Genomic DNA, 9,855 nt, shown 5'->3' on the forward strand with positions numbered 1-9,855 from the left:
AGTGCATTTGCATGCATGTACTACTCTCTCTCTCTCTCACACATACACATAATTAAAACATGATAAAAATAAACCTTTAAAGAAGCCCGTCTGCCCAGGGCCCAGGACTGTCTTGACACTCTTGGAGCATGAACTGTCTCATTTTACAGCAAAGGAGACTAGGACCCAAGCTGTCCTTGTCCAGGGGCCAGGCTGGCACTGAGCCCTGGCCTGTAGTCTCCTGGCAGCCAGCTGAGCTGATGTCCCTGCCAAGCAGTTCCAGGAGTACGGCCTATGGTTGGCCAATGCCTGTCCAGGCCCTGATTTATGGAGACTTGAGACATGTTGTTTTTGTGATGAAGCCACCTGGGAACTGAGAGGCTCCTCTGGGTTAGAGGTGGGCAGCCCTCTGCCATTTGGTCTTAGTACCCACTCTCACCCTCAGTTTCTGAATCTGTGGAATAGGTTACCAGAAAATCCCTCTTGAGAATTAGAGCCGCTTGAGAGGGGGGAGCTTCCCTGGTCAGCTCTGTAGGAGCCTCAGTGCCAATTCCCTACTTCCTGAAGACTTCACACGGCCACTGAGCTTTACTCTGGATGGAACTCTTCTTTCCCGTTTGGCAGTGGAGATGGGAACCTTGGTTTCTCTAACAGGAAGGCATCAGAAATACAGTGCTGATTTATGCCAAGAGAAGCCACTGTGCTATGGCCAAGGTGGGTTCCCAGCCAGGTTGACTGTAAGTCGTCACATAGTGGAGCTGGTGAGGGAGTGAGCCACAGAGACTGAGGAAGCCCAGAGTGTCAGGGAAATTTGCTCAAGAGAGAGATAAAATGAAGCAAAAAAGAGTTGTGGGTTTTTTTTTTTTCTGAGTAACCCAGAAAAGTGGGCAGGCTTAACCCTGCTACCTGGCTGCTCTGTAATCGACTGTTGAGTTTTTATCTTAAATTAATCGACCTTATGTTGTGAGATACGCAGAACTTCCGGGCACAGCCAGGGGAAGGAGAGGAGATAATTGAGGCACAGAGAGACGTCAAGGAGACACGGAGAGAGTCGGACATACATAATGAAAGAAAGGTAAAAAGCCATGAGGCAAAATGTAGACTAATATAAATGGGTTAATTTAAGTTATAAGAGCTAGTGGGACAAGCCTAAGCTAAGGCCGAGCATTCATAGTTAATAATAAGTCTCTGTGTCATTGGTTGTGAACTGTGAACTGTAGAATCCTTCTACAACTTTATGCTGTACTGGTGCATGCAGAACCAGCACATTAACACTTTGAAAAATGTCTTAAATTAGGAATATTTTAAACAAATGTCTTGCAGTTTAACCAGATGACCTTGAACCTTCCGAAGGTGTTGGGTTTCTGGATTTACAAGTGGGGCTCTAAGCCAACACACCTGCAGGTGCCTGTGGGAATTTGTCTTTTGAGTTTGGATTTCTAAGAATGACCACATAGGCAAAAGCTTTAGAAATACTGAGTTTCCAGTAAGAGTGCAAATCCTCTTATTTGTCAGAAGTGAGGGGTGCCAAGCCTACAGGGTGTGGGTTTGTACTTTCATGTAACTTGAGGCTACTCTGTAACCCTACGGGTCTGGGCTACCCCCTGGATCAGCAGCAGCCTTTGTGGCCCCAGCACCTCCCTTGTAGAAAGCAACAATGTTGTTCCTGGTTCCAAGAGTCGTCAAAATTGTCACATGGTTTTCTTATATTTTAAAAGAAACTAGGAAACAAAACTTGATCATGGATGGGTCCAGTCTAGGGTAGTAGTGATGCATGCTTTTAATCCCAGCTCTGGGAGGCAGAGGCAGGCGGATCTCTGAGTTCAAGGCCAGCCTGGTCTACAAAGAGAGTGCCAGGACAGGTAGGGCTATACAGAGAAAGCCTGTCTCACCACCACCCCCACTTCCCCCTAAAAACTGATAATGGACAATGGATTTAGTTTGGCCAAATTGAAGAAGTAGAGGAGGGGCCAGTCTAATCTCTCCCCCACAAAAGGTAGGCGTGGTGGTTTGAATAGGTATGGCCCCCATAGACTCATGTGTTTGAATGCTTAATCTATAGAGAGTGGTACTATTAGGAGGTGTGGCCTTGTTGGAGTTAGTGTGTTACTGTGGGGGCAGGCTTTGAGGCCTCAGATGCTCAGTCTGTGCCCAGTGTGGGACACAGTGTTTCCTTCTGCTGCCTGCAGATCAAGATGTAGAACTCTCAGCTACCTCTCCAGCACCATGTCTGCCTGCACGCTACCTTGCTACCTGCCACGAAGACAATGAATTCTACCTCTAACACTGTAAGCCAGCCCCAATTAAGTATCTCCCTTTATAAGAGATGCCGTGGTCATGGTGTCTCTTCGCAGCAACAGAAGCCTAACTAACTAAGACAATAGGCAAACAGTCCTTTCCTGGAAGTGGGGTGTGGGGAGGGAACTTGGGCCTCAGGGCAGCTCCATATAGTTTTCATTTAAGTCTATAGAAGAAAATGGGGTCTGAATGAGCTCCTATTTAAAAAAAAAAAAGAATTGGGTTTGTGGAAAGTAGGATTCCCACCCAAACTAGTCCTGGTGGAGTCATTTGTAACTTAGTTCTTTTGGTAGGTGGAGTGTGCAGGTGTGCTTGTCATTGGGGTCAGCTTCAGGATCTGGACTTAAGGGCCCAGTCAGGATCCCTGACTCTCAACTATCCAACCTGTTGAGGTGACACTGGCCTGCAATCCCAGCATTGTGGAGGTGGAAGCAGGAGGATCAGAAAATCAAGGTTATCCTGGGCTACATCGTGAGTTCAAGGCCAGCCTGCATGACAGGGGACCCTGTCTCAACAGAACAAACCAAAAGCCCCACAAGTTTGAAGGGGGATTAAAGGAAGAGAGGCAGTGATCTGGCCGTTGAGGAGGGGCTCAAGTGTGGAGTCCATGCTTCTCAGCAAAAGTAGTTTCTTGGTGCCCATTTCAATCCACACTGCAGCAGTCCCAGCACTCAGGAGGCAGAGGCGGCGGGAGGACCAGGAAGTACGGATTTCAGGCCAACTTGGGCTACATGAGACCTGTCTTTAAAAACAAAACACAAAAATCAACAAAAATAACTTAGGTTCTTTTTTCTTCAGATTATTTGTGTATGTGTGTGTGTGTGTGTGTGTGTGTATGTGTGTGTGTGTGTGTGTGTGTGTGTGTGTGTGTGTGTACCCACAAAGAGGTCATTGAGATTGTGAGCCACCTGACTCTGGGTACTGGGAACTAAACTCAGATCCTCTGAAAGAACCATCTCTTCTGATCCTCTGCTGAACCATATCTCCAGTCTCCAGCATTCCTTTTTAATTTATTTTTAATTTATTTTTTGGTTTTTTTTGTTTGTTTGTTTTCTCAAGAGAGGGTTTTTCTGTGTAGCCCTGGCTGTCCTAGCACTCACCCTGTAGACCAGGCTGGCCTTGAACTCAGAGATCTGCTTGTCTCTGTCTCCCAAGTGCTGGGGTTAAAGGTGTGTGCCGCCACTGCCTGGCTTTAATTTTTTCTTTTTTAAAGAGAGATATTTAAGCCAGTGGTGATGGTGCATGCTTTTAATCCCAGCACTCGGTAGGCAGAGACAGGTGGTTCTCCGTGAGTTCAAGGACAGCCTGGTCTACAGAGTGAGATCCAGGACAGCCAAGGCTACACAGAGAAATTCTGTCTTGAAAAACCAATTTAAGAGTTTAAGAGAGAGAGAGAGAGAGAGAGAGAGAGAGATATTTTAAATGAAAATTCTAAAACTAGGCACTGGTGACCTTTGAGCCTAACCTTGCTGGGTTCCCGGCTGTAAACCTGTAACTTCTAAGATCCTTACAAACACTTTATAAACTTGGTTACAGTTAAAATATGAGTTGACAGCACGGTGACCTAGCATAGGACTTCAACCCGTGTGTCCCTTCTCTAAGTAACCGAAGCGGAGAGCATGTGGTTCTCAGATGTAGTTGTATGACGCTCCTGCCCTTTCGCTGGCTTCCTTCTTGGCAGTCCTCACTCACAGAGCTGCTTCGCAGGACCACCCTGGGGGTTTTACTTAATTGTGTCGCCTGACTTCCACTTCTCGGGTTCTGTTTTATAGTCTTCTGCTTCCCACCTAAAAATTCAGCTGTCATCACATATATGCTCTGGACATTACAAATTGTGCTCTTCTGGTATACTAGTTCACCCCCAGGGACCTACAAAGCTACACCCCAACTCCTTCAAGATGGAGGGACGTTCAGACCCAAGGTTGCCCTGTCTAATTCTGCAGGTCTGGGGATTGAAGTCAGGGCTCCAGGCATTTTATGTAAATACTCCATCAAATGAGCTACATCTCCAGCTCCAAGATTAAGGTCCTTAAGAAATCTGAATCTGCCGGGCGGTGGTGGCGCACGCCTTTAATCCCAGCACTCGGGAGGCAGAGCCAGGCGGATCTCTGTGAGTTCGAGGCCAGCATGGGCTACCAAGTGAGTCCCAGGAAAGGCGCAAAGCTACACAGAGAAACCCTGTCTCGAAAAACCAAAAAAAAAAAAAAAAAAAAAAAAAGAAATCTGAATCTGGGTGATATTTTCGAGTGATCTCTGTAGGGTCCAAGGAAATGCTGAAGGAAGACCCCAGACTCCAATAGTATGCAAGATCAAAGAGCATTTATTATACCAGCATGCAGGTGGGGTCGGTCACCTGTACAAAATGGTGATGTCCCGGAGAGGGATGGGCAGGCTCCTTTTTAAGCACAACTCAGGGGAGTTTCAGGGTCAGCTACATAACTGGTTAATCAGCAGCAGTTACATTAGTATATCTCTAATTGGCTGAGGCTTAGTCTTATCGTTTTTGGACACATCTGCACAAGCTGGACGTGACTCAGAAGGGGCTGCTGGTTTGTCCTTGAGATGCTGTGAGGCTGACTTAGGCCCTCTGTGCTCGTTTGGACTCTCCCTCCACCCTGAATGTAAGGGCCTTGTGGATAAATGGCCCTTTGTTGGAAAGGACACCTGTTTGCCCTTCTCAGAGAACTGAAACCTAAATTCAGTTGTGAAAGTCGGAGAGTTGAACCCCTTCAATCTGCACTGTGGTTTGTAGGGCCTCGGGGAAATTCCGGCTGGGTCGTGCGGATAATTCATCCCAGAGCAGCTCATGCTGCTAAGTGACTCACGATGAATCTAAACGACTTTCACTCCAAGCGTGTGGAGATGAAGTTTACACCCAGACCTAAAGAGGAAGCCATGCCAGGACACCAGGAAAGCCCTCTGCCACCACAGCAAGAAAATCAGAGTTCAAGTTCCTTAATTGTCTTAGTTAGGGTTTCTATTGCTGTGATGAAACACTGTGACCAAAAAGCAAGTTGGGGAGGAAAGGGGTTTTTTTGGCTTACACTTCACTGTTCATCACAGAAGGAAGTCAGGACAGGAGTACAAACAGGGCAGGTACTTGGAGGCAGAAGCTGATGCAGAGGCCATGGAGGGGTGCTGTTTACTGGCTTGCTCCTCATGGCTTGCTCAGTCTGCTTTCTTATAGAACCCAGGACTACCAGCCTAGGGATGGCACCACCCACAGTGGGCTGGGCCCTCCCCCACCAATCACTAGTTAAGAAAATTCCCTACAACTGGATCTTTTGGAGGCCTTTTCTCAATCGAGGTTCCCTCCTTTCAGATGACTCTAGCTTGTGTCAAGTTGACATAAAACTAGCCAGCACACTCATGAAACAACCATGCAGGAAGTAGCTGGACTGAGCTTTCAAAGTGACATGTATTTCAAACATGTCCTCTTTACAAATTGCCACCAAGACCACAAATCAAAACAAGGTCCACATGGCAAGGTTACAAGGAACTCTGTAGATCATAAAACTAAATAATTAGTGAGCCAGGCTGTGGCAGGGAGATCACTGAGTTTGAGAGCCAGTCTGGTTTACAGAGTGAGTTGCAGGAAAGCCGGGACTACATAGAGAAACTCTGTCTTGGAAAAAAACCCAACCAACCAACCAACCAACCAACCAACCAACCAACCAAAACCAAGCCAAAACAAAATCCTAAACAATTAGAGCTCCATGCAAGTAAAACTGACATGCCCCCCTCCATGACCAGTTCATCAACATGTGTATGGAGCAATTGGCACCTAAGGATGGGGTCCAAGGAATATCCCATCAGCTCTGAGGACTCATCAGCCACAGGCTTGCCTCCCGGTTGGCTCACAAAAGTTACTGGGTACTTGGATTCCTTAAATCTACTTACCACATTGTTTCCCTGTATTTTTTTTTTATAAAAGATTTGATTATATTTATGTATATGTGTGTCAGCGTTCATGCAAGGTGCCTGAAGAGGCTAGGGGGTGTCCTCCCCTGGAACTGGGGTTACAGGTGGTTGTGAGGCCCCTGAGGTGGGTGCTGGGAACTGAACTCCCATTCTCCGAAAGATCTTTAAATGTTCTTAACTGTAGGACCATCGCTCTAGCCCTGTTCCCTGTATTTTAAAGGAAATTGGGGCCTGTGTGAGATGGCTCAGTGATAAAGGCACCCATGGCCAAGCCTGAGGATGTGAATTTGATCCCCAGGCCCCACATGGTCGAAGGAGGGAACTAACTCCTCCAAATTGTTCCCTGACATGTATGTGCACACACACAAAGTAAATAATACAAAATGTAAAGAAGAAATGGACTAGGGACATGGCTCAGTGGGTTAATTACTTGCTGCAAGAGTGTGAGGACCCAAGGTCAGATCCCATATAGAATGCCAGATAGCCATGGCAGCTCACCTGTCATTCCAACCTTGGAGCCCCAGAACAAGCTGGCTAGTAAGACTAGCCGTATTTGTGAGCTCTGGGTTTGACTGTGAGATCTTGCCTCAGTTAACAAGGTGGCGGAGGAATAGATGATCCCTGACACCAACCTTGGGACTTCCCTACGCATGTGTACACAAATGTACCCATTCACATGCAAGCCCACACGCATGCAAACAAGAACACATACATGCACACCACACATACCACCACCACCACCCACAAAAATGAAAAACAAAGAAAAAAAGCGATAAAAAGAAAATGGACTTAGTTTGTTGAAACACAGGAGTGGGAAGACACACAGCCGAGTCCCTCCTGTCTTGTCTGTGGCCACCTTACAATTGAACGTTTTTACACATTTGTGTTATTTTTAGTGTGTGGGGCTCATGTCATGGTGAGTGTGTAGAGTCGGGTTCCAGGATTTGAACTCAGGTCCTCGGGCTTGTACAGCAAGAGCTTTTACCTGCTGAGCCTTTTCTAGTTTCCATCTTAGAATTTGTAAGACACTCACTAGACAAAGACCACATATAAACTTAACTGTGAAGAGGGGTGACCCTCCTTTTTCAGGGGAAAGGTGCCTGGGCCCAAGACAGTTTCCAGTTTTTATTTAAGTCCAAGCATAGGAAAGTGAAGGGGGGGGGGGTCAAACATATCCCCTATTTTGAAAGAGAAAGTAATTGGGTTTGTGGGATTCCTGCCCAGTCTAGGCCTGCCAGATTTCCCTGTGACCCATCCCTTCGGTGGGTAGGTGGAGAGTGTATGCTTTCTATACCTTTAGTGTCGGGACCCACGCTCCTGATAAAACTTCCCCGTAAAACAGGAGTTTTGAAAGTGATAGTGGATAGCTGAAGGGAAGGGGCCATGGTTCTCAGCTGAAGACACTTTGCAGTTCCTGACTTAGAGGTGACCTGAGTTCCTCCATCTCATAAAGCGACACTGCTGATCTGAGTCCCTCCATTTTGAGTCCAGTTGCCAAGAGGGAATGAATATCTCTACATCTCATTCATGTAGGTAACTACCGTTTGCCAGCACACCAGGAGGCACAAACTGAAAAGTAATTGATTTGTGCCAATAAATAATGTCTCTGACTTTACCAGCTTACCAGAAATGCCAGACACATGAGCTTATCCAGATGTGACCCCTCACCTGGGCTGTAAAGAAGGGACACCTAAGACAGAGGAACAACTGGTTATCATGTCAGGTCACTCATCATGAGCCTAGGCCACAGAAGTCACCTCAACGAAGAATTCCATCTGTCCCTCGGCTGCAACCCCTTCTCTCCTGCCTGGGACATGTCCCACTTCACACTGATGCTGGAACTGCCTGCCACCTTACAACAGAGAGCTGTGTGCAAAACTTCACATGGTCCTTAGGGAGCCCTTCCGCTGTGCTGTCGTCGGTGACTCCACCAGTGGGAGCTGGAGACACGGTTCTGAAGCGGTGTCCTTGACTTTAGTGCAGAAAAGAATTTCAGGATGAGCCAATCTGAAGCAAAGTAAAAGTTTTTTTTAGGAGAGATTTTAACACAAATTTAAGCATAGATGTTAGGAGGGAGACACGCTTAGTAAAGTACATCCCCAAGTGTGGACAGAGGCTTCACAAGAGAGACTTGTGTCTTTTTTTTTTTTTTTGTCTTTTTTTGTCTTTATTTTTTGTTTCCAATAGAGGGTCTCACTATGTAGCTCTGGCTGTCTTGGAACTCACTCTGTAGACCAGGCTGGCCTTGAACTCACAGAGATCTGCCTGCCTCTGCCTCCCAAGCACTGTGTGCGCCAACACCACTGGGTTTTTTCCCTCCTCTTAATGAGACCAGGGGGCAGTTCCTGAGGAGGGCCAGGCTGGATGGCAGGCCAGTAAGATCAAAACACAGGCCAAAAGGGTAAAAGAATTCCTTACTGAGCTAGAGCAGAGGGGAGTGAGACATGAGTGTTGACTGTAAACAAAATCTCAGTTGTGAAATTCACTAAATTATAGGTTACCAAGGAGCCTGATTAAACTCAAAGGTCAAACATGCCCCAGCCTTAAGTGTCCTTTTAACACCCTTATTTGAAATATTAAAAAGGAGCCTTGGCAGTCTTCACTGCAAAGTCTATTGGAATTCGGCTTTCAGCTGGGAGACTTCAACCTCACTCTGGGTGAGGGGCTCTCCTCCCTCCTCATTTTTCTTTTTTCTTTCCTTTTTTCTTTCCTATCTCCGGCAGCTCAGCCTTTGCTTTCCAGACAATGCGGCTGAGTCACTCTTCAAGCCTTCTGAAGCCATTCTGTTAAAGGTATCCGTGGTATGGTGTGATGAGTTATTACAGTGAGTTATGAAGACTGGGTTGGGGTGAAAGAATCGGCTTGGTCACAGCAGATATTGCAATTGAAGAGACTTGCGGATTTGTTACTCAATCTGTTCTGGCGTTATGGGAAGACACTATCTTGCCTATCTCTGTGACTGGCGATCTTGCCCCAGAACAGAGGCTTTTAAATGCAGGCAGCGGTGCCTGTAAAATGTCCTAGGACCTAAGTTGTTTTCAAGTGAACTCAAAAAGTAGGGCTTGGATCCAAGAGCCTGAGCAGGCACCAGGCCACACTGATTTCAAGTGGTGTGCAGATGGCCCTGTCCTGATGCAGCACCTGAGCCTGCGCAGTCCTTCCTGGCCTGTTTTAGGATCAGCCACCTGCTCGGTGGGGGCAGGGAGGTTCAGGTGGCTGTTGGTCCTCAGCTCAGATGACTCACTATGGCCAGGAGGGGATCTGTGGTCATCGACGGGCTTTTTGGGAAAGGGGGTCCTCAAGGCCGCCCCTCGGAAGACCCTGGGCTAGGTTGATAGAGGCTTCCTCCTGAGTCGGATGTAGATACAATGTTGCCAGCCAGTTGCCAACTATAAATAAGTCAAACCGCACAGCACGTGGGAGTGAAAAGCGATCCGCAACAGACACTGAGGACAGTCCCCCAGGATTCCTGGACGGGATCCTGACCCAGGGGCGGGTGGGGGGAGGCTGCCGGGAGTTGAGTCCAAGGAATTGGCAGATACCCAGAAATATCCGGGCGCCCCAGGAGAACCCAGGGGAGGTGGTCTAGCCTGAGTCATCAAAACATCCTGAGGCTCAAGGGGACCTGGGGAGCTGGGAAGGGGGTCTAGGCTGGGG

The 9,855-nt window shown here is 47.4% G+C and overlaps 1 long non-coding RNA gene across 1 annotated transcript; it reads left to right on the plus strand.

The window, feature by feature from the left end:
• Positions 1-529: 529 nt before the first annotated feature.
• Positions 530-2,304, plus strand: LOC131926278 (uncharacterized). The gene is made up of 3 exons (XR_009383467.1): positions 530-693; positions 956-1,054; positions 2,169-2,304. It is a non-coding gene; the product is annotated as an uncharacterized LOC131926278 (long non-coding RNA).
• Positions 2,305-9,855: the final 7,551 nt, after the last annotated feature.

This window comes from Peromyscus eremicus, chromosome 16_21 (assembly GCF_949786415.1).
Source record: "Peromyscus eremicus chromosome 16_21, PerEre_H2_v1, whole genome shotgun sequence".
In the NCBI taxonomy this organism is placed as follows: Eukaryota; Metazoa; Chordata; class Mammalia; order Rodentia; family Cricetidae; genus Peromyscus; species Peromyscus eremicus.